The sequence below is a fragment of the Mustela erminea genome, chromosome X, assembly GCF_009829155.1.
Source record: "Mustela erminea isolate mMusErm1 chromosome X, mMusErm1.Pri, whole genome shotgun sequence".
Lineage (NCBI taxonomy): Eukaryota > Metazoa > Chordata > Mammalia > Carnivora > Mustelidae > Mustela > Mustela erminea.
In genome coordinates, this window is record NC_045635.1 from 96,567,650 (window position 1) to 96,590,119 (window position 22,470).

The window sequence follows — 22,470 nt, forward strand, 5'->3', positions numbered from 1 at the left end:
CATTTATTTCTGCTCTCAACTTTACTATTTCCTTCCTTCTATGGGCTTTGGGTTTTGTTTGTTTTTCTTCTTCTAGCTCCATTAGGGGTAAGGTTCTGTTTTTAGTTGCTATTCTTCTTCCTCCTTGAGATGGGTCTGTATTGCTATAATCTTCCCTCTTAGAACCGCTTTTGCTGCATCCCAAAGATTTGGGACCATGTGATTCTTTCTGATTGTATTTTTTCTTTTGTTCAGATATACACTCTTACAATAAGTTTTCCAGTTCACTAATTCTTCTAGTGGATTTTTTTCAGTTTGGTTAATGAAAGTTTCAACTCAGGAGTATCCATTTGATTCTTCTTCTATAGTGTCTCTTTATCGATATCCTGTATTTTATGACTTGCTGTTAGAATGCATTCTTTTCCTTCTTTCAGATGGTTTCCCTTAATTTTTAAACTGTATATATAAGAGCTGATTGGCAGTGTCTGTCTTCTAAATCTACCATTTGTCACCCTTCAGAGGTGGTTTTGATGGCCTATTCTTGCCCCGTGTGGAGGTTACACTACCCTTTCATTGCATCTCTTTTGTTGCATTTGGTTTTTGTCATTGTTTTTGAAAAGCAGACATTTGGGGGTGCCTGGGTGACTCAGTGGGCTAAAGCCTCTGCCTTCGGCTCAGGTCATGATCCCAGTGTCCTGGGATAGAGTTCCATGTCAGGCTCCCTCCTCAGTGGGGAGCCTGCTTCTCCCTCTGCCTGCCACTCCCCCTGCTTGTGCGCCTTCTCTCTGACAAAGAAATAAAAGCTTAAAAAAAAAATAAGATAAAACTGAATTGAGTCACGTGAAATGCTAAGCAAGGAAATGCTAAGCAAGGAACAATTTATACACATTTTCAAGAAAGACCCAATTTATAGAAGCATACATGCTTAGTACGCAGGGCTAGAGCTTCAGTTTATTCAAAGTGGCAAAGGTCTTGAACCATATCTTGATTACATAAACCATCAGGTAATCCTGGCCCTAAACCTGCCCGCTTGCATGCTGCCAAAATACGACACAGCCCCTGCATCGAAACTGGAAGGAAAATGATGATTCGGTCAGGGGCGAAAAGATCTAACAGAGTAAGAGCTACAGTATATTCCCTCCTGTTGCAGCTTTCATCCCCAGCTCTCCCCAGGGCTCTCCCCCATCCCCTTCACCTCTTATGTCACCTTCTCAATGAGACCTTTGCTGTCCCATCTAAGGGGAAGGTGCAAATTCCCACGGCCTCCCCAAGCCCTAACACCCCCTGCCTCGGCTTGGTGCATAGGCTGGATCACTATCCATCATGATATAGACATGAGTCTCAGTGATCTTATTTTTTCCTTTTCTCCCACTAGAACATGAGCCCCATGCGACCAGGGATCCCCCCGCCCTCCGCTTTCACAGTGTGTTTCTAGCATTAAGAATGGTGTTTGGGGGCGCCTGGGTGGCTCAGTGGGTTAAAGCCTCCGCCTTTGGCTCAGGTCATGATCTCAGGGTTTTGAAATAAGCCCGGGATCAGGCTCTCTGCTCAGCAGGGAGCCTGCTTCCCTTCCTCTCTCTCTGCCTGCCTCTCTGCCTACATGTGATCTCTGTCTGTCAAATGAGCAAATAAAATCTTAAAAAAAAAAAAAAAGAATGGCGTCTGGCACATAGTATGTGCTCAGCAAAAATGAATCACCTTGGCCTTCTGCCCTCATTTTAATGCCATTCCTAGTGGTGAACCTGTTAACCATGTAATGTATGTCTTTCAGAATTTCCTTCCACATGTTTGCATTTTAATAAAAGGGCCCATTAGATACCATGCCCCACAATTAAGCTCTCGAATATGCCTACAATACAGTAGCTCCCCTTATCTGTGGGAGACAGGATCTGAGACCCCCACTGGATGACTGAAACCATGGATAGTACCAAATCCTATACATGCATGTTTTTTCCTGGCATATCTATGAGAAAGTTTACTTTATAAATTAGTTACAGTAAGAGCTTAACCATAACTAATAATTAAATGGAAACATTATAACAATATACTGTTATAAAAGTTGTGAATGTGGTCTCTCTCTCTCTCAAAATATCTTATTGTACTGTACTTATTCTTCCTCTTCCAGTGAGGATGATAAAATACTTATGTGTCAGAATGAAGTGACAGCAATGACAATAGGCATGGCAATGTAGCGTTTAGGTTGCTGTTGACCTTCTGACACTATGTCACATGGGGCATCTGCTTCTGAACTACCACTGTCTATGGGTAACCAACTGGACAAAAAGAAACTGTTGATAAGGGGGAGCTACTGTGCTTAAACTCACTTGGGGGCACCTGGTTGGCTCAGTTAGTGGGCCATTCGACTCTTGATCTTGGAGTTTTGAGTTCAAGCCCCATGTGTGGTGTGGCTTTTATTTAACATCTAAAAACACATTTTTAAAAAAGATTTTATTTATTTATTTATTTGAGAAAGAGAGAGCATGAGAAGAGAGAGGGTCAGAGGGAGAACCCACCAAGCAGGGAACCCAATGCGGCACTCGATCCCAGGACTCCAGGATCATGACCTGAGCTGAAGGCAGTCGCTCAACCAACTGAGCCACTCAGGCACCCTGAAAATATGTTTTTAAAAATCACCTGTCTTCAGTCCTAAATGGAAACGCACCCAATCACAGTTCTGTAAATATAAATATCCATGATCAACCCTTTCAGTTTGGTATTTTATCCATATACCTCAATAACATACTCAAAATATGACTATTTTATCAGTCTTGGTTGGCATAATTGTTTTTGTATATCTTTTTAGTTCTTTAACATGGAACATTCGGGGCATCTGGGTGGCTCAGTCGTTTAACTATCTGCCTTCAGCTTGGGTCATGATCCCGAGAGCCTGATGTGGGGCTCCCTTCTTGGCGGGAAGCCTGCTTCTCCCTCTCTCCTTGCCCCCTCCCCTGCCCTTGCAAGTGTCCTCTCTCTCAAATAAATAAATAAAATCTTTTAAAAAATAGATCATTTAAACAAAGCAGATATAAAAATATAACAAATATTCTATGTACCAACGAGCTTCAACAAGGACCAATATTTTGCCAATTATGTTTCATTTATTTAATTTTTTGCTTGCATATTTCAAAGCATATTGAGATATCATATATCCTAATGCATAAATTCAAGGAAGGTATTTCCTCCATGTACTCTACTGTACCATAAACTCTAACAAATAGGGCTTTAAAAATAATCAAAATATGATCATTACATCTAACAAAAATTACAATTATTCCCTGATACCACATGAAAACATCTATGAGGAATGAACCTATTGGACTTGAATGTGTTTTTTTTTTTTTTTAGGATTTTATTTATTTATTTGACAGAGATCACAAGTAGACAGAGAAGCAGGCAGAGAGAGAGGAGGAAGCAGGCTCCCTGCTGAGCAGAGAGCCCGATGAGCAATGCAATGTGGGGCTCTGTCCCAGGACCCTGGGATCATGACTGGATCCTAAGGCAGAGGCTTTAACCCACTGAGCCACCCAGGCGCCCCTTGAATGTGTCTTTTAAATTTGATTTATTCTTACTGGGATGCAGACGAGGATGAGGATCATAGATAGCATTGGCTGAAATATGACATAATCTTCTTTTCATTGATAATCATGCTCACCCCGTTTTTTTTCTTGCCACAACTTTGATGAAAAGACTGAATTATTTGTCCTGTAGAATTACTGACATTCTAGATTTCTCTGTATGTATCCTCGTGCTGGCCATGTGCCATGAGAAACAGAATTTCCTGAAGTGACATCTATGAACTTGGTTACACTTAGGCTCAATTACTTTAGCCAGAACATTTTATTGTCGACACTTTGTACTCTGATTATATTATATCAGAACGTACCTGACATCTGTTGCTCACATTTTTGGTGATGTAAAGGTAAACAACGATCAGTGGATTGCGGTATTCTTACCTTGATTCACTCACACTGTACAATTTTCTAAAAATGTTTTACCTAAATTTTATTGAATTGATGTGCTGGTTTACATTTTTTTTATTGATAATGCCATTCGAGTAACATGTAACTCAACACATTAAAGTACACCAGTCACTGTATTTTTAAAATACAAAGAAAATTGTGCAGCAATCATCATAATAAATTTTAGGACATTTTCATCACCCCAAAAAGAAAGTCCATACTTATTATTAGTCATTCCCCATTCTCTTGATGGGACTGATAACCCACCTGAATTGTGTATTATTATTGTGAAGATAGCTTCAAAGTAAAAACACCTGAGATAACAAGTGTGGCAGAAGCTTTGTCTGAATTCCTTATATCTGGCTAAAACAGGGTTTTTGGTTTTTTAGATTTATATTCATATATTTGAGAGAGAGAGGGAGAGAGCACAGAGGGAGAGGGAGAAGCAGACTTCCTGCTGAGCAGAGAGCCCGATGTGGGGCTCAATCCTAGGACCCCGAGATCATGATCTGAGCCAAAGGCAGGTACTCAATCAACTGAGGTATCCAGGTGCTCCAGCAGAGTTTTATAAGAGAGGGCTGCCACAACGTACCCACCCCCATTCAGCGGATGGAGTCTCTAAGCAGGGAGGCCTGATCTTGAGTCTTAGAATATTCTGAAAGATTGCATAAGCAAACCTCATAAGAATGTTCTATCCTTTGAAGTGCACTCTTGTGAAGTTGGTATATAAACCCCTATCTCAAGCTCTTTAGGGAACCTCTTCATTTAAAAGCTCCAGCATAGTAAACTCTTCTTTTGTTAATTTACTGGTAATTAATTTGCAGGCCGCAGTCACTGAACTAAAATGGTAGAGGAAAAGTTTTTCTCCCAACATCTCCTTCCCGTTAGCCCTTGGCAGTGATGACTTTCTATCTCTATAGATTTGCCTGTTCTAATGAATGAGATCTTATAATGTGGGTTCTTTGGTGTTTTTTTTCATGTATCATAATGTTTTCAAGGTTCATCCCTGTTTTATCTAGTATCAGTACTTCATTTCATGTTATGGCTAAATAAAAATCTATGGTATGGGGGTGCCTGGGTGGCTCAGTAGGTTGAGCATCTGCCTTCGGCTCAGGTCATGATCTCAGGGTCCTGGGAACGAGCCCCTCATCGGGGACCCTGCTTCTCCCTTTCCCTCTGCTCCTCTCTCTACCTCCCAAAATAAGTTAATAAAAAAATCTTTAAAAAAATCCATGATATGGGTATAGTGCATTTTGTTTAAACATTCATCAGTTGATGGACATTTGGGCTGTTTCCCCCTTTTGGTTTTATGAAAAATGCTGCCATAAACAGTCATGTACAAGTTTTTGTTTGAATATTTGTTTTTAGTTCTCTGTTAAATATACCCAGGAGTGGAATTGCTGATCATGTGTTCACTCTAAGTGTAACTTTTGTTGGAAGTGCTTTCCAGTCTCTATACAATTTTATATTCTTACCAGCAGTGTATGAGGGTTCCAGTTTCTCCACATCCTTATCACACATGGTATTTTCCATTTTTTTCATTATATCTGTCCTGCTGGGTGTGAAGTGGTCTCTCTTGTGATTTTGATTTCTCTAATGATGTTGAGAATCTTTTTCCTGTGCTTTTTGGTCATTTGCGAGGACCATTTGCAATGGATTTGCAGCATGAGAGCCCTGTGGGTATGAACCCGTCCTGCACAACCCGGGTTCAGGAAGGCAAAGCCATCTAGATCTCCGTCTCCTGGTACAATGAGTGGTGAGTAGTTACTGAATTCGTGTCTGTCCAGGAAATGGGGACAGAAGGAAAGGCTTTGATTTGCATGTCTGCCTGAGGAAATGACTCCTACTCCCTAAAGTGAAGGACAGGAAACCCAGGGAGGAATCCAGAGGGGCAGGTGAGATCCAGAGCCTAGGGATTCGCCTGCGGAGGCCGGGTGGGCATGTTGGGGGGTAGGGGGTGGGGTGACCCGGAGAGGGAGGAGGGGGAAGCTCTTTCACCCTACCTTGTGGGAAAGTTGTGGCAGAGCATTAACCCCTCTCTCCACCCCCTGGGAGTGGAAAGCAGCAGGGTTTTGTGAGATTTCCTGTGTTGACCTGAAATGCAAAAAGGCAGCTGCCAGACCAGGACGAAACCCCTCAGGGTCCTCTTTGTCTTCCTCCCCCCCCCCCCCACCCCGCTCAAACAACTAGGGAATGGGTGAGAAAAATGGGCTGTGAGTGAGCTTGAGCCAGGCTGGGAGCAGCCAGACAGCAGGTGGTCTTGAGGGGGCAATGCAGGTGTGGGCAGGGGTGACTTCAGATCTCCCTTGAAACAAAAGTGTAGTCATGACGATGTTTTCTTAAAAAAAAAAAAAAAAAAGTAATGGAGCAAGGATTGCATTTGTCAATGAAAAAAAGAGCCAACACATGTTTTCACAGTCCGTTGTTTATTACCCCAATAGCTGAGCTTACCCATGGGCATAAGGAGCTCCTTAGATGACTGTTTTAAAAGATTTTTTATATGCATCTCCTCTCTCGCATCCTGGCCTTCCTCTTTCCTTAGGGAACAGCCTGCTGGAGGATTCACGCACCAAAGTAACAGCCCTCATCTCTGAGGGGCAGCATCACCTGTTAGGTTCCTTTTCTGCTAGTCATCTACACGCGTCCCCATTAAGGGAGCATTCTTTTGCAAGAGTCACCTGTTTCCCCTTCAATACTTAGGAAGGAATGAACCAAGGCATCGGTCAGGCAGAAGAAACCTGCCAGTCGCTGTGATTCCTTCAGACCCAGCACATCCCCATCCACCTAGGCCGTGTGGACACCACCTGCAGCAGCCCCTACCCACGTAAGAAGTGCTGGCTCCCTAGCAGGTCCTTGGCAAAGGGCGGGAGGGAGATGACGAGGCGGAAGGAGTGCCAGCTTTTCGGATCCCGACTCTCACTTGGGGAGGGAGCAATTAGTTTTCATAACCTCAGGCAGATTAATGATGCAAACTTGTAACATCGTCTGGAAGTGTATTTATTTAAATTTCTTTTCCCTCTAAGCAGTTTTGCGACTGCTGAACGGTAAATTCCTCGTTCTTTGTACTAGCACATTCCTCATTTACTTACTTTCTAGTTGGCAGGGACCCTGCAAGGGGTTAAAATCGGATCTCCTTTGCAAATGGCATTAGGCGGGTCTCCCCTCCAACTTTCTCACGCGCGCCTCTGCCCGCCCCCTCTAGTGCGCGGCACCTGCGGAAGACGCCCCACCTCGACGCTGGGCGGGGCTGGCAGGGTGGACGTTGGATTTCTCTGGCTCCCGGCGCTGCCCGAGTATCTCAACTCTCACCTGCTCCCAGGAACAATGAAGCGACGCTCAAGTTTGAGTGCAATTGGTGGCTTCCTATTCGGGACTAGAGATGCGACGGTGGCCCCGAGGTACCCCAAGACTGCCGTACGGGGTACAACTGGGTCTTTGCTGACGGCGTGCTGCCTCCGCCAGGTGGGCCCCTTGGCCTTTGTCTTCTTTCCTTTCCTTTCTCGGCCGGGAGGAAACCCGGGGGTGGGGGCCGGGTTTGGGTGGCCCTTCCGGGCCCGAGGACCTTCCTTGTCCCCCAGCGTGTAGGCAGCCCGTGCCCGTTGTGCGACCTGGGCCGGCGGTGGCAGGCAGCCCAGGCGGCTTGGAAGGGCAGGGCCGGGTGGCCGAGGCGGGCCGGGGTGCGGCTTTGGGGCGAGGCTGGTCGTGCGTGAGCGCCGGGATGGTACCGCCGCCTCAGTTCTGTGCCCGGGCGCAGGGAGGAGGGCGAGCGTCGTCGCAGCGCCGCTGGGGCCTCCGCGGCCGGCCGGTGGGCCCCGGAGCGTCTCCCTGTGGCTGCGGGTGGGCCCGCGGATTCCAGGGTTCCTCCTTCCCCTCTCTCCCCTGCCCTTCCTCCCCATCTGCGTGGCCGCAGGAGGTTCCGCTTGGTTGGTTTGGATGGAGGGCTCCTCCGAATGTACCCCGAGAGATGTAGTATTTCCTTGAATGAGTTTTTGACCTAAAACAACAAACAAAACTATAGCTCCATTTCCACGTGTGCATTTAGCCACGTGGAAGAAAAACGCCCCCAAATCTGCAGGGACTCTCCCCAAGTGATGGAAACGCTGGTAGTTTACTGTTTTAATCCAGTTACAGTTTTGTGAAATGGGGGTTATCCGAAAGGAGGATGCCGTCTATTAAAAGTCAGGTTAGTAAAGATAATAAAAGGTAATGGTAATAGAAACTATGAGTGAGGTAAACAAATCACAGGTGGATTTTAAAAGGCCAAAAGGAAAACAATTCACGTAGTTACTTTTAGACCCCACCGATAAGGCTGGGGCAGGGGTTGGCGGGCACACATTGTTTGCTTGTTGCTGATAGTGCGGCTGAGGATTGGCCTTATTTCCAAAACTGAAAAATTCGAATTACTTCTGCAGAGAAATTGGGATGACAAGGGAAGGCAATTGAGATAAATCAGGGCAGCATTTTGTCTACAAGGGGCACTCTGACAATTTCATGGGTAAAGGGGACTTTGGGGCCCTTTGAAACAATGCAGACCCAGGGGAGATCTGGAAATGGCAGGTAATTAAATACTAGTCCCCTCAGATGGGCAGGTCTTAGTTGGGAACTAATAATATGGAAGAAATTATACAGAAGTGTAGTTTCTGTTTCTGTTGCCCTTATAGGAGTGCCTGAAGAATTATTTTGTAAATTTAAGAGTCTTGTTTGTTTTTGAGAACTGTTAATGTCATTTCCTGTTTGCTAGTTGTTAATCTTCCTCTTAAATGACAGAAGTTCATGCTGTATATTAAGAAGACTACTCGCACAGCTTTTCTAATTTTTTAAGATTTTATTTATTTGACAGAGAGACAGCGAGAGAGAGAGAGAGAGAGAGAGAGAGAGAACACAAGCAGGGAGAGTAGGAGAGGGAGAAGAAGGCATCCCACTAAGCAGGGATCCCCATGTGGGGCTCCATCCCAGGAGTCTGGAATCATGACCAGAACCAAAGGCAGATGCTTAACGACTGAGCCACTCAGGCGCCCTTGCTTTTCTAATTTTGATTATGGTTTTTCTTTAACATTGTGTATTCACATTTACCCATTTTTTTTCAATGAACTTTTTAAAAAAATATTTTATTTATTTAGTTATTTATCTAACAGAGCGATCACAAGTAGGCAGAGAGGCAAGCAGAGAGAGAGGGGGAAGCAGTCTCCCCGCTGAGCAGAGAGCCCATGTGGAGCTCCGTCCCAGGACCCTGAGATCATGATCTGAGCTGAAGGCAGAGGTTTAACCCACTGAGCCACCCAGGTGCCCCTTTCAATGGACTTCTAAGTCAAAGGTACCAAAGGCTTTTCCTGCTCCAGGGTTATAAGGGAAGGTGCACATTTTTTCCTCTAGGACTTCTGGAGTTCCATGTAGAGTTTATCCTGGTTTATCGTGAGCCTTGTGAAACCAACAGCCTGTTGTAGATGGCTACCCTTTTATCCCAAGGCACACCACTCGTACTGATTTGGGATGCTGCCTTCTATTCTAAATATCTTTTTTTTTTTAAGATTTTATTTATTTATTTGTCACAGAGAGAGAGAGAGTGCACAAGCAGGTGAAGTGGTAGGGAGAGGCAGAGAGAGAAGTAGGCTCCCCGATGAGTAAGGAGCCCAATGTGGGACTCAATCCCAGGACACTGGGATCATGACCTGAGCATGAAGGCAGTCTCTTAACTCACTGAGCCACCCAGGCGGCCCCTGTCTTCTTGCCTGTTTATTTTCCCTTACAAACAATGAAAACAAACAAGAAAACATTAAAAAGTCTTTTGTATTTTTCTTAGCATTAGAATAGATTGATGACTGGTGCCTGGGTAACTCAGTCCATTAAGCCTTTGGCTAAGGTCCTGATCCCAGGGTCCTGGGATGAACCGGAATCAGGCTCCATGCTGAGCGGGGAGCCTGCTTCTCCCTCTCCCTCTGCCTCTTCCCCTGCTCCTTTTCTCTCTTCTCAGTCAAATAAATAATCTCTTTTAAAAGAAGAATAGATTGATGAGTTTACTGATGAAAAATTGAAATGTTCATCAGGTAAAGTCTCCTTATTCAAAAATATGGTACAACTTTACTCTTCTTAAAAAGAAGACTAAGAAATTCCATCATTCAGGAATTTTAAGGTTACCCTTGAGTAGATTTTCATGTAACTTTTAGTTTATACCTAAGAATGTAATCTTTGATTATTGGTATGTTAAAATCCTTTCTACTTTATTTTTAACTAGCCATTTATTCATGGAATTGGCTTTTAAAAATCAGCAAACCTTTGGTAACCAAGATAGTTGTTAAATTTCTCAATATCAGGGAATGGTATATTCTCCATAATATAATTAACCCTTCAAAAGGTTAAAACTTTTGAAGCATAACCCTCTGAAGATCAGATTTCTTAGAACTGGTTGGGTAAAGTTGTAGGGGGGGCAGTTATAAATTAGGGCACCTGGATGGCTCAGTGGATGAAAAGATGACATCCCTTTCCCGAACACTGGGCTCCAAGATCAAAGAACAGGGCCCCTCGGGTGCCTGTCCTTTCTCCCCTTCCCTGCAGGCGCCGCCCCAGCCCTTAGACCCTGGGCGTGAGTCACCCACGTGAGCAGGGTTTGTGTCCTTCAGAAAGGATTGGTAGGACTGATAGGGGGGAAAGGACCTGAAGGACCCTCCAGGCCTGGAGCCCGGTGGTGGTGGTGGTGATGGTGGTGGTGTGTGTTGTGGGGGGGAGGCAGTTGTTGGGAGGGGGCGGGGGTGTTGCTTTCAACGGGTGGGACGGAATATCCACTGCTGTCCTAGCAAGAATGAGGTGGTGAGCTTCTCAGGCTAGACTTCTGGGGAGAGGCAGCCCCTGCGGTTTGCAGGGCAGAGAGCCGAAATGGTCCCTAAGGGTTGAAGCTGCACTGAGAGCAGGGAGAGAGGTCCGCCTGGATGACAGGTGCACCCTTCTGCCCTTGGGCAATCAGAGGGCAGTAGAGACAGACGTCCTTCATTCACGTGCACAGGTGAGTGGAGCCTGTAGTCCACGTCCTGAGGACCGAAAGGGTGACATCCAGCCGTGATCTCTCTTCTTTCCGGGGGACGCCGAGTGTGTGTGTGTGTGTCTGTGTGTGTGTGTAAGTGTGAGCGTGTGTGCGCGCGCGCGTCCGTGCGTGTTTGCGGTACTTCTGGCTTCTCCACTGTCCCAGGCACGGGAGAGCCTGGTGGTCAGGGTGCCGTGGATGTGACCGTGAGGTGTGCACCGTGGCCTCTGGGCCGATTGACGGGAAAGGAGGAGCTGCAGTGTTTGCGTTGACCTGGAGTACCCGTGGCCTGGGAATGGCCGCGGTCCTGGAGCGCAGGGGCGCGCGTGGGCGCTGCCCCTCCCGCGGGAGCTGTCCAGAGTCGGAGGCCGCGGTGAAGGGCCCGGTGCCCGGGACCCCTCCTTCCCCGGCCGCGGGAGGTGGACCTCGCTGTTGACCCCTCGGCGGGTGCCCGCGGGCCGCGCCACCGCCGCTGTCCTTTGTTCCTGGGCGCTCGGAGGCCTCGGGGTGAGGCTGGCCTCTCGGGGAGTCCTGACTGAGGCTCGGGCATGGACCGGCGTGGCGTGGCTGGGGTTCTGGGCCCGGCACCAGAAGAGCGTGTCTCCCGCGCGGGCCAAGATGGAGCCCCGGATGGGTTCGAGGCCACTGCCGGGAGCCTCGGGGACCCTGGCTGGGGCTCGCTGAGCCTCGCCCTTGGGCTTTGGACGCCAGGCCGGTCAAGGGGAGCCAGAGAGGAGCGAGGCTCCCCGCTCCCCATAACCTCACGAGCTCCGCCCACGAGAGCCAGAGGAGGAGAAACATGGGGGCCGCCATGTTGGAGCCAGGGTGGACACGACTTGGCCTTTTTTCTTTGGCAAAGGGCGGAGGGAGAGGCCCAGGAGGAAGGGCCGCTTGGCATACGTGGTGCTCTACTGCCATCAAGCGGAACTCGTTGGGGATCCCGTGAGCGCGCAAAGCGGCGTCCCCGGGAGGCGCCTGCGGGATGGGAGCGGGGGTGCGGGGGGCCTGTCTCCTGCGCCCCCGCAAAGGCCCACGCATGCGTAGTGCCCCGCCCCCACCGCCCCGGCAACCTGGGAGACTCCAGGGACGGCTGGCGGGGCCGAGCGCGGGGTCCGGATGCCCTGCGGGTTGGGCACGGGGATGCCAACGCGGCTGCCATGTTTGGGCGGACCGGAGCGGGAGAAGCCTACCCCGAGGGGCAAGGAAATACCGTTCGGGGGCGGGGGGGCGGGGCTGCGGGTCGGGGGCACTGGGCATGTGGCGGCCTGGCCCTTCCCCTAGGAGCAAGAGCAGCATGGGCTTGTCCGGACCCAGGGCCCTGCAAGCCCCGCCAAGAGCGGCCGGGCCACGGGCAGGGGGACTGGGAGGCCGCCGCCATTGGCGGTGGGCGTGGAGGCGGGACCCCGATGTCCCTGTGAACCGTTGGGGGATCAGGTGTGCTGCTTGGTCACCCGGTGTGATGGGGTCTGGAGGTGGTCTCCGGAGGAGGGGCGGGGGCGTGGGCCGCGAGGGGGGTGCTGTCCGGCCGGGAGCCCAGTCCAGAAGGCACAGGCCGGTCCTGGGACCAGCCCAAGTGGAAGCAGCAGCAGCAGCAGCGGCAGCAGCGGCAGCAACGGCCTCCTCCGCCCGGCCCCCTCGCCCGCCCCACCCCCAGTACCACCAGAGCCAGGCTGGGGCCCAACAAGCGGTTGCGGTGACACACACAGGGCAGCGGCAGTGCCGTCTCCCGGGGCTTCCCCTAGTCTGGCCAGAAAGGCCTACCCCAGCGCACCCCGACTCAAGTGTAGCCTCTGCATTGGCGCAGCTCGCTTTCTGGGCCACCTTCTGCAACATGGCTCCAGAGTCTTCAGGGCAATGACGACGCAGGCCCCCGGCTCCGCCTCCCACTGCCACACTTGCTTCGCAGCTGGGCATCAACGGACCGGCATGCAGAGTCTGCAGAAAGGGCCGGGCAGCGGGCCCAGCCCCCTTTGCCCCGGTGCACCCACAGTCAGGTGCCCGCCCGGTCGGTGCCCGAAAGGAGGCTCAGGCTCTTGAACACCAGGGCCAACCGTAGCGGAGGCCCAGGCTCTCCCAATAGCCCAAGTACCTGTGAAAGAAGGTCCGGGGCCCGGTGAGCCTTGCCTGCTCCCGGGGTCCTCACACGTTCCGCGCCCCCACCCCACCGCCGGCCCCTGGTCCCTCAGCTTCAGCCCTCCTCCCTCACCCATCACCCCCGACCCTCCCCTCTCTCCCCTCCCACGACCTACCCGCCACCCCCCACCCCCCGCCCCGCCGCTCCTCCGCACCGCGCCCACAGACCGCCGCTACCCCCCTATTCCCCCAGCAACTTCCCAAGGCAGCCAGTTGGCCCTTCTGCTCACACCAAGTCAGGGTCCGGAAAGGTGTGTGCCCTCCGTGTTTGGCGGGGTGGGGTGGTTCGGGTGGGCTTGGGCGTTGGTCGTGGAGCTAGAGGCCTCCGTCGCTACTCGCTCACCTCCTTGCTGGCCGATGCCACCCCCCCAACCCCCCCCCCTTAACCCCCAAAGCCCCCACCCCCTGCACCACCGCGGTATCCACCCCGGAGTCTTGGGCGAGAGCCCTGCGCCAACTGTCACCTCCGCAGAGCATGGGATCCGTCAAGGGTCGACTGGCCCGCTTGCCGTGTGGGGTGCCTACCCGGGAGCCTGTGGGTCACCCCGGCCCGAGGCCGGGGAGCCGGGCTTCGGCTGGCCTACTCCTGACTCTCGGTGGGCAAGGTGGGCGTAACAGGGCGGGAGGAGGTCCTTGAGGGCTGAGCGGCCCCCGGCCAGGGGTATCCATCGCCACTGTCGCCATTCCCGGCGTGGGCGCCGTCGGGATACGGTTGGGCCCGTGCACAGACCCTGGTTGGGCAACGGACCGCCAACCCAGGCCCAGGCCCCTGAGATCGGGGCCCCCCGCATTACCCTCCCTTGGCGCCACCACGGCCGTCCCAACTTGGGAGCCAGGCCCTTCCTTGGCGAGGCGGCGCATCCCGCCTTGGCGGTCTTCCGTGGCTCCCACCTGCGGCTCTGAGGGTGCTCAGGCCTTTACTTTGTGGCCAGGAGGGAATCCCTAGAGTGGGTGGCCGACCTCGGAGAGTGGAGACTGGGGTTTCGCGTGGCAGGGCAGGACTGGACGGCGGAGTGGCGGAGTTGGCGGCGGCGGGTGGAGCGCCGGAGGCGAACTGTCTGCCAGCCGGCTTGCGGGGCCGGGCAGGGGAGAGTGTCCGGGAAGACCCTCTGGACTTGAGGCGGATCCAGGTGAGGCTCGCCTCAGAGGAGTTGAGCGCGGGCCCGCGGGCCCACCAGCCGCCCTAGTTCCTTCGAGTGGGCGCCCGGGGCGGCCGGAAGCTGAGGGCCTGGACCCGTGGCATCGGAGCACGTCCTTCTGGGCCCGTGCGGGGATGTCTTGCAGAGATGACATCCCTTTCCCGAACGCTGGGCTCCAAGATCACAGAACGTGGCCCCTCGGGTGCCGGTCCGTTCTCCCCTTCCGTGCAGGCGCGGCCCCAACCCTTAGTCCTTGGGCGTGAGGGTTTGTGTCCTTCAGAAAGGATGGGTAGGAGTGACAGGTGGGAAAGGACCGGAAGGACCCTCCAGGCCTGGAGCCCGGTGGTGGTGGTGGTGATGGTGGTGGTGTGTGTTGAAGGGGCGAGGCATTTGTTGCGAGGGGGCCGGGGTGTTGCTTTCCACGGGTGGGACGGAATATCCACTGCTGTCCTAGCAAGAATGAGGTGGTGAGCTTCTCAGGCCAGACTTCTGGGGAGAGGCAGCCCCTGCGGTTTGCAGGGCAGAGAGCCGAAATGGTCCCTAAGGGTTGAAGCTGCACTGAGAGCAGGGAGAGAGGTCCGCCTGGATGACAGGTGCACCCTTCTGCCCTTGGGCAATCAGAGGGCAGTAGAGACAGACGTCCTTCATTCACGTGCACAGGTGAGTGGAGCCTGTAGTCCACGTCCTGAGGACCGAAAGGGTGACATCCAGCCGTGATCTCTCTTCTTTCCGGGGGACGCCGAGTGTGTGTGTGTGTGTCTGTGTGTGTGTGTAAGTGTGAGCGTGTGTGCGCGCGCGCGTCCGTGCGTGTTTGCGGTACTTCTGGCTTCTCCACTGTCCCAGGCACGGGAGAGCCTGGTGGTCAGGGTGCCGTGGATGTGACCGTGAGGTGTGCACCGTGGCCTCTGGGCCGATTGACGGGAAAGGAGGAGCTGCAGTGTTTGCGTTGACCTGGAGTACCCGTGGCCTGGGAATGGCCGCGGTCCTGGAGCGCAGGGGCGCGCGTGGGCGCTGCCCCTCCCGCGGGAGCTGTCCAGAGTCGGAGGCCGCGGTGAAGGGCCCGGTGCCCGGGACCCCTCCTTCCCCGGCCGCGGGAGGTGGACCTCGCTGTTGACCCCTCGGCGGGTGCCCGCGGGCCGCGCCACCGCCGCTGTCCTTTGTTCCTGGGCGCTCGGAGGCCTCGGGGTGAGGCTGGCCTCTCGGGGAGTCCTGACTGAGGCTCGGGCATGGACCGGCGTGGCGTGGCTGGGGTTCTGGGCCCGGCACCAGAAGAGCGTGTCTCCCGCGCGGGCCAAGATGGAGCCCCGGATGGGTTCGAGGCCACTGCCGGGAGCCTCGGGGACCCTGGCTGGGGCTCGCTGAGCCTCGCCCTTGGGCTTTGGACGCCAGGCCGGTCAAGGGGAGCCAGAGAGGAGCGAGGCTCCCCGCTCCCCATAACCTCACGAGCTCCGCCCACGAGAGCCAGAGGAGGAGAAACATGGGGGCCGCCATGTTGGAGCCAGGGTGGACACGACTTGGCCTTTTTTCTTTGGCAAAGGGCGGAGGGAGAGGCCCAGGAGGAAGGGCCGCTTGGCATACGTGGTGCTCTACTGCCATCAAGCGGAACTCGTTGGGGATCCCGTGAGCGCGCAAAGCGGCGTCCCCGGGAGGCGCCTGCGGGATGGGAGCGGGGGTGCGGGGGGCCTGTCTCCTGCGCCCCCGCAAAGGCCCACGCATGCGTAGTGCCCCGCCCCCACCGCCCCGGCAACCTGGGAGACTCCAGGGACGGCTGGCGGGGCCGAGCGCGGGGTCCGGATGCCCTGCGGGTTGGGCACGGGGATGCCAACGCGGCTGCCATGTTTGGGCGGACCGGAGCGGGAGAAGCCTACCCCGAGGGGCAAGGAAATACCGTTCGGGGGCGGGGGGGGCGGGGCTGCGGGTCGGGGGCACTGGGCATGTGGCGGCCTGGCCCTTCCCCTAGGAGCAAGAGCAGCATGGGCTTGTCCGGACCCAGGGCCCTGCAAGCCCCGCCAAGAGCGGCCGGGCCACGGGCAGGGGGACTGGGAGGCCGCCGCCATTGGCGGTGGGCGTGGAGGCGGGACCCCGATGTCCCTGTGAACCGTTGGGGGATCAGGTGTGCTGCTTGGTCACCCGGTGTGATGGGGTCTGGAGGTGGTCTCCGGAGGCGGGGCGGGGGCGTGGGCCGCGAGGGGGGTGCTGTCCGGCCGGGAGCCCAGTCCAGAAGGCACAGGCCGGTCCTGGGACCAGCCCAAGTGGAAGCAGCAGCAGCAGCAGCGGCAGCAGCGGCAGCAACGGCCTCCTCCGCCCGGCCCCCTCGCCCGCCCCACCCCCCGTACCACCAGAGCCAGGCTGGGGCCCAACAAGCGGTTGCGGTGACACACACAGGGCAGCGGCAGTGCCGTCTCCCGGGGCTTCCCCTAGTCTGGCCAGAAAGGCCTACCCCAGCGCACCCCGACTCAAGTGTAGCCTCTGCATTGGCGCAGCTCGCTTTCTGGGCCACCTTCTGCAACATGGCTCCAGAGTCTTCAGGGCAATGACGACGCAGGCCCCCGGCTCCGCCTCCCACTGCCACACTTGCTTCGCAGCTGGGCATCAACGGACCGGCATGCAGAGTCTGCAGAAAGGGCCGGGCAGCGGGCCCAGCCCCCTTTGCCCCGGTGCACCCACAGTCAGGTGCCCGCCCGGTCGGTGCCCGAAAGGAGGCTCAGGCTCTTGAACACCAGGGCCAACCGTAGCGGAGGCCCAGGCTCTCCCAATAGCCCAAGTACCTGTGAAAGAAGGTCCGGGGCCCGGTGAGCCTTGCCTGCTCCCGGGGTCCTCACACGTTCCGCGCCCCCACCCCACCGCCGGCCCCTGGTCCCTCAGCTTCAGCCCTCCTCCCTCACCCATCACCCCCGACCCTCCCCTCTCTCCCCTCCTACGACCTACCCGCCACCCCCCACCCCCCGCCCCGCCGCTCCTCCGCACCGCGCCCACAGACCGCCGCTACCCCCTATTCCCCCAGCAACTTCCCAAGGCAGCCAGTTGGCCCTTCTGCTCACACCAAGTCAGGGTCCGGAAAGGTGTGTGCCCTCCGTGTTTGGCGGGGTGGGGTGGTTCGGGTGGGCTTGGGCGTTGGTCGTGGAGCTAGAGGCCTCCGTCGCTACTCGCTCACCTCCTTGCTGGCCGATGCCACCCCCCCAACCCCACCCCCTTAACCCCCAAAGCCCCCACCCCCTGCACCACCGCGGTATCCACCCCGGAGTCTTGGGCGAGAGCCCTGCGCCAACTGTCACCTCCGCAGAGCATGGGATCCGTCAAGGGTCGACTGGCCCGCTTGCCGTGTGGGGTGCCTACCCGGGAGCCTGTGGGTCACCCCGGCCCGAGGCCGGGGAGCCGGGCTTCGGCTGGCCTACTCCTGACTCTCGGTGGGCAAGGTGGGCGTAACAGGGCGGGAGGAGGTCCTTGAGGGCTGAGCGGCCCCCGGCCAGGGGTATCCATCGCCACTGTCGCCATTCCCGGCGTGGGCGCCGTCGGGATACGGTTGGGCCCGTGCACAGACCCTGGTTGGGCAACGGACCGCCAACCCAGGCCCAGGCCCCTGAGATCGGGGCCCCCCGCATTACCCTCCCTTGGCGCCACCACGGCCGTCCCAACTTGGGAGCCAGGCCCTTCCTTGGCGAGGCGGCGCATCCCGCCTTGGCGGTCTTCCGTGGCTCCCACCTGCGGCTCTGAGGGTGCTCAGGCCTTTACTTTGTGGCCAGGAGGGAATCCCTAGAGTGGGTGGCCGACCTCGGAGAGTGGAGACTGGGGTTTCGCGTGGCAGGGCAGGACTGGACGGCGGAGTGGCGGAGTTGGCGGCGGCGGGTGGAGCGCCGGAGGCGAACTGTCTGCCAGCCGGCTTGCGGGGCCGGGCAGGGGAGAGTGTCCGGGAAGACCCTCTGGACTTGAGGCGGATCCAGGTGAGGCTCGCCTCAGAGGAGTCGAGCGCGGGCCCGCGGGCCCACCAGCCGCCCTAGTTCCTTCGAGTGGGCGCCCGGGGCGGCCGGAAGCTGAGGGCCTGGACCCGTGGCATCGGAGCACGTCCTTCTGGGCCCGTGCGGGGATGTCTTGCAGAGATGACATCCCTTTCCCGAACGCTGGGCTCCAAGATCACAGAACGTGGCCCCTCGGGTGCCGGTCCGTTCTCCCCTTCCGTGCAGGCGCGGCCCCAACCCTTAGTCCTTGGGCGTGAGGGTTTGTGTCCTTCAGAAAGGATGGGTAGGAGTGACAGGTGGGAAAGGACCGGAAGGACCCTCCAGGCCTGGAGCCCGGTGGTGGTGGTGGTGATGGTGGTGGTGTGTGTTGAAGGGGCGAGGCATTTGTTGCGAGGGGGCCGGGGTGTTGCTTTCCACGGGTGGGACGGAATATCCACTGCTGTCCTAGCAAGAATGAGGTGGTGAGCTTCTCAGGCCAGACTTCTGGGGAGAGGCAGCCCCTGCGGTTTGCAGGGCAGAGAGCCGAAATGGTCCCTAAGGGTGGAAGCTGCACTGAGAGCAGGGAGAGAGGTCCGCCTGGATGACAGGTGCACCCTTCTGCCCTTGGGCAATAGGAGGGCAGTAGAGACAGACGTCCTTCATTCACCTGCACAGGTGAGTGGAGCCTGTAGTCCACGTCCTGAGGACCGAAAGGGTGACATCCAGCCATGATCTCTCTTCTTTCCGGGGGACGCCGAGTGTGTGTGTGTGTGTGTGTGTGTGTGTGTGAGTGTGAGCGTGTGTGCACGCGGGCGCCCGTGAGATCATGGGAAGGAGTGCGAGCGTGCGTTTTGCGAGACCCCAAGGGTGTTTCCGCGCGTCTTTGTGGTGTGTGTGAGAGAGAAGATGTGAGTGTGTGCGCGCGCGCGTGCGTGCGTGCGTGTTTGCGGTACTTCTGGCTTCTCCAGTGCCTCAGGCACGGGAGAGCCTGGTGGTCAGGGTGCCGTGGATGTGACCGTGAGGTGTGCACCGTGGCCTCTGGGCCGATTGACGGGAAAGGAGGAGCTGCAGTGTTTGCGTTGACCTGGAGTACCCGTGGCCTGGGAATGGCCCCGGTCCTGGAGCGCAAGGGAGCGCGTGGGCGCTGCCCCTCCCGCGGGAGCTGTCCAGAGTCCGAGGCCGCGGTGAAGGTGCCCGGGAACCTTCCATCCCCCGACCGCGGGAGGTGGACCTCGCTGTTGACCCCTCGGCGGGTGCCCGCGGGCCGCGCCGCCGCCGCTGTCCTTTGTTCCTGGGCGCTCGGAGGCCTTCGGGGTGAGGCTGGCCTCTCGGGGAGTCCTGACTGAGGCTCGGGCAGGGACCGGCGGGGCGTGGCTGGGGTTCTGGGCCCGGCACCAGAAGAGCGTGTCTCCCGCGCGGGCCAAGATGGAGCCCCGGATGGGTTCGAGGCCACTGCCGGGAGCCTCGGGGACCCTGGCTGGGGCTCGCTGAGCCTCGCCCTTGGGCTTTGGACGCCAGGCCGGTCAAGGGGAGCCAGAGAGGAGCGAGGCTCCCCGCTCCCCGTAACCTCACGAGCTCCGCCCACGAGAGCCAGAGGAGGAGAAACATGGGGGCCGCCATGTTGGAGCCAGGGTGGACACGGCTTGCCTTTTTTCTTTGGCAAAGGGCGGAGGGAGAGGCCCAGGAGGAAGGGCCGCTTGGCATACGTGGTGCTCTACTGTCATCAAGCGGAACTCGTTGGGGATCCCGTGAGCCCGCAAAGCGGCGTCCCCGGGAGGCGCCTGCGGGATGGGAGCGGGGGTGCGGGGGGCCTGTCTCCTGCGCCCCCGCAAAGGCCCACGCATGCGTAGTGCCCCGCCCCCACCGCCCCGGCAACCTGGGAGACTCCAGGGACGGCTGGCGGGGCCGAGCGCGGGGTCCGGAAGCCCTGCGGGTCGGGCACGGGGATGCCAAGGCGGCCGCCATGTTTGGGCGGACCGGAGCGGGAGAAGCCTACCCCGAGGGGCAAGGAAATACCGTTCGGGGGCGGGGGGGCGGGGCTGCGGGTCGGGGGCACTGGGCATGTGGCGGCCTGGCCCTTCCCCTAGGAGCAAGAGCAGCATGGGCTTGTCCGGACCCAGGGCCCTGCAAGCCCCGCCAAGAGCGGCCGGGCCACGGGCAGGGGCACTGGGAGGGCGCCGCCATTGGCGGTGGGCGTGGAGGCGGGACCCCGATGTCCCTGTGAACCGTTGGGGGATCAGGTGTGCTGCTTGGTCACCCGGTGTGATGGGGTCTGGAGGTGGTCTCCGGAGGAGGGGCGGGGGCGTGGGCCGCGAGGGGGGTGCTGTCCGGCCGGGAGCCCAGTCCAGAAGGCACAGGCCGGTCCTGGGACCAGCCCAAGTGGAAGCAGCAGCAGCAGCAGCGGCAGCAGCGGCAGCAACGGCCTCCTCCGCCCGGCCCCCTCGCCCGCCCCACCCCCAGTACCACCAGAGCCAGGCTGGGGCCCAACAAGCGGTTGCGGTGACACACACAGGGCAGCGGCAGTGCCGTCTCCCGGGGCTTCCCCTAGTCTGGCCAGAAAGGCCTACCCCAGCGCTCCCCGACTCAAGTGTAGCCTCTGCATTGGCGCAGCTCGCTTTCTGGGCCACCTTCTGCAACATGGCTCCAGAGTCTTCAGGGCAATGACGACGCAGGCCCCCGGCTCCGCCTCCCACTGCCACACTTGCTTCGCAGCTGGGCATCAACGGACCGGCATGCAGAGTCTGCAGAAAGGGCCGGGCAGCGGGCCCAGCCCCCTTTGCCCCGGTGCACCCACAGTCAGGTGCCCGCCCGGTCGGTGCCCGAAAGGAGGCTCAGGCTCTTGAACACCAGGGGCAACCGTAGCGGAGGCCCAGGCTCTCCCAATAGCCCAAGTACCTGTGAAAGAAGGTCCGGGGCCCGGTGAGCCTTGCCTGCTCCCGGGGTCCTCACACGTTCCGCGCCCCCACCCCACCGCCGGCCCCTGGTCCCTCAGCTTCAGCCCTCCTCCCTCACCCATCACCCCCGACCCTCCCCTCTCTCCCCTCCCACGACCTACCCGCCACCCCCCACCCCCCGCCCCGCCGCTCCTCCGCACCGCGCCCACAGACCGCCGCTACCCCCTATTCCCCCAGCAACTTCCCAAGGCAGCCAGTTGGCCCTTCTGCTCACACCAAGTCAGGGTCCGGAAAGGTGTGTGCCCTCCGTGTTTGGCGGGGTGGGGTGGTTCGGGTGGGCTTGGGCGTTGGTCGTGGAGCTAGAGGCCTCCGTCGCTACTCGCTCACCTTTTGCTGGCCGATGCCAGCCCCCCAACCCCACCCCCTTAACCCCCAAAGCCCCCACCCGCTGCACCACCGCGGTATCCACCCCGGAGTCTTCGGTGAGAGCCCTGCGCCAACTGTCACCTCCGCAGAGCATGGGATCCGTCAAGGGTCGACTGGCCCGCTTGCCGTGTGGGGTGCCTACCCGGGAGCCTGTGGGTCACCCCGGCCCGAGGCCGGGGAGCTGGGCTTCGGCTGGCCTACTCCTGACTCTCGGTGGGCAAGGTGGGCGTGACAGGGCGGGAGGAGGTCCTTGAGGGCTGAGCGGCCCCCGGCCAGGGGTATCCATCGCCTCTGTCGCCATTCCCGGCGTGGGCGCCGTCGGGATACGGTGGGGCCCGTGCACAGACCCTGGTTGGGCAACGGACCGCCAACCCAGGCCCAGGCCCCTGAGATCGGGGGCCCCCGCGTTACCCTCCCTTGGCGCCACCCCGGCCGTCCCAACTTGGGAGCCAGGCCCTTCCTTGGCGAGGCGGCGCATCCCGCCTTGGCGGTCTTCCGTGGCTCCCACCTGCGGCTCTGAGGGTGCTCAGGCCTTTACTTTGTGGCCAGGAGGGAATCCCTAGAGTGGGTGGCCGACCTCGGAGAGTGGAGACTGTGGTTTCGCGTGGCAGGGCAGGACTGGACGGCGGAGTGGCGGAGTTGGCGGCGGCGGGTGGAGCGCCGGAGGCGAACTGTCTGCCAGCCGGCTTGCGGGGCCGGGCAGGGGAGAGTGTCCGGGAAGACCCTCTGGACTTGAGGCGGATCCAGGTGAAGCTCGCCTCAGAGGAGTCGAGCGCGGGCCCGCGGGCCCACCGGCCGCCCTAGTTCCTTCGAGTGGGCGCCCGGGGCGGCCGGAAGCTGAGGGCCTGGACCCGTGGCATCGGAGCACGTCCTTCTGGGCCCGTGCGGGGATGTCTTGCAGAGATGACATCCCTTTCCCGAACGCTGGGCTCCAAGATCACAGAACGTGGCCCCTCGGGTGCCGGTCCGTTCTCCCCTTCCGTGCAGGCG

At 57.4% G+C, this 22,470-nt stretch overlaps 2 pseudogenes; both read right to left on the reverse strand.

The window, feature by feature from the left end:
• Nucleotides 1-10,391: 10,391 nt before the first annotated feature.
• Nucleotides 10,392-12,075, reverse strand: LOC116582335 (annotated as a pseudogene).
• Nucleotides 12,076-13,906: 1,831 nt separating this feature from the next.
• LOC116582542 lies at nt 13,907-16,025 on the reverse strand (annotated as a pseudogene).
• Nucleotides 16,026-22,470: the final 6,445 nt, after the last annotated feature.